Source organism: Seriola lalandi, unplaced genomic scaffold (genome assembly GCF_002814215.2).
Source record: "Seriola lalandi dorsalis isolate HSWRI2012SDOR001 ecotype SW California unplaced genomic scaffold, Sedor1 jcf7180002049919, whole genome shotgun sequence".
Taxonomy (NCBI): domain Eukaryota; kingdom Metazoa; phylum Chordata; class Actinopteri; order Carangiformes; family Carangidae; genus Seriola; species Seriola lalandi.
The window spans coordinates 1-2748 of NW_019520472.1; the positions used below are offsets into that span (position 1 = coordinate 1).

The 2748-nt window shown below is 44.4% G+C and overlaps 1 long non-coding RNA gene across 1 annotated transcript; it reads right to left on the reverse strand.

Annotated features, from left to right (window-relative positions):
• Positions 1 to 625: 625 nt before the first annotated feature.
• On the reverse strand, positions 626 to 2511 carry LOC147819741 (uncharacterized). Its single transcript, XR_015436667.1, has 2 exons — positions 2444 to 2511; positions 626 to 1633 (listed from the first exon to the last, which is right to left on the reverse strand). It is a non-coding gene; the product is annotated as an uncharacterized LOC147819741 (long non-coding RNA).
• Between the last annotated feature and the right edge of the window lie 237 nt (positions 2512 to 2748).

Here is a 2748-nt window from a genome sequence, read left to right on the forward strand (position 1 = left end):
CTGTAGCAGCTGCAGCCGTCGCTGCTGTTGCTCTCTGTGTTGTTGTTGTTGTTGTTGTTGTTGTTGTTGTTGTCAGATCCCACAGAGGTAAACAACACGTCAAACAGGATCCTGACTCAAATAACATGAAGGAATGAAATCAAATATTACGTCATCTATAATTAATATAATATTTATGAGCAGCTGCAGAGTCGTTTATTCGACCTCGTCCTGCTTGTTTACAGACGCTGGAGTTTAACACTGAATCTAAACTACAGCCGTTTCTCAGCTGCGGTCACCGATGGTTACACCTGCTAATATTCATCAGTGTCTTATATCCTCTATTTAGACAGGTGAGCTTCGTTGTCAGGAGCGACCTGGAGGAGTCTGATTGGTTCTTCCTCGTGTGATTTTCTCACATCTGCTGCTTTAAAGCGTCTTTATTTGTTTTTTAAATAAATGTCTTTATTTTTTATTGTTTGTTGTTTTTATTTGTTTTCACTTCATCAGAATGAAATCTGTCTTGAATCCGGAGACAGACACTGTTTCACAAACGTTCAGCAGCAACACAAACACCACAAACAGCTCATTGATCATTGATCATCAGTGATCTGTCGTTAATCACGGGGATGAGACGGACTCATGATTGTTTTTCCTCATGATCCTACTTTAATTTCATCCAGGAAAAAAAATGTAATAATCAACCTGTTTAAGTAAAAAAATGTGAAAAGATAAAGTTGCAGTTTATTCTTTACATTATTTCTGTAGATGCACAAACGTCCAGGACAGAAAAGCAACATCAGATCATGTTGAGGACATTATTGACCTCACTGACCCCGAGGTGGAGCTGAAAGCCCCAGGAGGAGCTACTAAGTGGCCCCTGGGGAGAGATCATATTGCCCCCCCTCTAAATACAGAAGTGAAACTAAAATAGTGACGAGGTTACTCATGAAGGGAGGGTCACATACTGGGCTCCACTTCACTCTCATGTCGTGGATTCTTTCCACTTCAGTTAATAGAAACAGCTCGTCAGAGCCTTGATTTAATGATGATGATACGAAACCTCAAGGGAAAGAAAACCAACTCTGCAGATTCGTGACTAAAACTACATGACACACAAAACCAAAAACAAATATTCATTTGCATTGTTTTCATCTGAATGATGAAGCCGAGCGTTCACGTGGTTTCTCGGTATAAAGCCATTTCCATAAATGGATGAAGTTGTTTCTGCAGACGTCCTCTCTGTCTTTATGTCACATGCTGATACTGGTGTTATCTGCCACCTGCTGGCTGCTTCCTGCCACTGCGTTTTCCTCTTGTCAGTGTGTAATGTGATGCCACCTAAACGTCGGGTTGTGACTCTGGGTCACATGGGCACATGCAACAAACCAGAAGTCAATGTCAACAACATACATCAGTCTTTATCGGGGAACAAATCCAGATCTGGCCCAGAATGAAACGGGGTCTTCTCTGGCCCACTCCTCTTCCCTCCACCAAGTCCAAAAATAATGTAAGTGGTTTTCATTGTCCGTTTGTTGCTGCTTCCCTCCGTCGCTCGTCCCGGGTCAAACCGTCCCCTGCAGCCGGACGTCGGCGGGCGGAGGGAAGGTCAACCTCAGCGAAGAGTAGATGACCTCTGGCTCTGGTGGAGACTCTGAACACAAGCACACACAGGTGAGTTAACGTGAGAAACAGCAGGTCGTCACTTCACGGTCACGGACGTCTGACCTCAGGCTGGAGGAGTCGCCGTCACCACAGCGGTTTGTGCGTCTTTGTGCTTCATTCGTTCACTGTGAGAGATTAGACAACACTCCGCCCACACGGAGGAGGTTTGTGGTACCGTTAACCTCAATACATCTTTTCCTCTCAACACACCTGCATCGCCATTTCCTTTACAGTAAATGGGCGGGTGGTCTGACATGCGGCTCAGTGTTCACACCGCTGCCGAACGGCAGAAAGGAATTCATCTGACAGGAAACTGAGCAGCCACAGAGCGCGCTCCTCAAGGCCACACAATCTCAATACAAACATGAATAATAATGTCTGTGTAAATGCCGTGATGCACAGAATGTACAATAAAGGCTGTTAGTGTTTAAAATGTGGAAATGAGACTCTGTTGTTAGACCTCCTAGACCTGGAGCCAGTTTCACAGACTGTGACTGTGTCTCCAACAGTCAGACCTCAGATACACTGAGTCTGACAGCACTTTAGTTCTTCACTGTCTTAAGCCGGACTGTGATGCAATGAATTCTGGGTAAATAGAGATTGTTTTTCAATTTGAAAAAAGGGCAGAGTGTGAAAAAAAATGGCCGCCGTCTCTAAAAACTTTTTCCCCTCGCTTTGCTCCCTTCATATGTCACTGATTGTTACCATGGTAACACTGGTCTCAGGCCTGAGTTAGCTTTGGGGTAAGGTGTCTCCTGTTTTTGGCATATTTAGAAGAGAAGAAGAAGAGCAGCTGTACCTCTCGTCTGGTTTGGTTTGATGAGTATCTGTTGATAGCTGACGTCCTCTGGAGACGGACCGCTCTCTGGAAAAGAAACACACTGTTAAATATAAGAAACACTGGCCAGGAGATACAAGAGTGAAGCCTCAGGTAAGTGACGAAGTTATTTCCTTTCTTTGTGATGTGTTATTACTGGCAAACAGGAAACTGAGGGCGATGGTAGACTTTCCTTTAAAAGATTAACACCCTGACCACAGCGTCAAACACAGAGGAAAACAACCTGCTGATCAGACTAAAGAACATTAAACTGGTCGGAGTGCAGA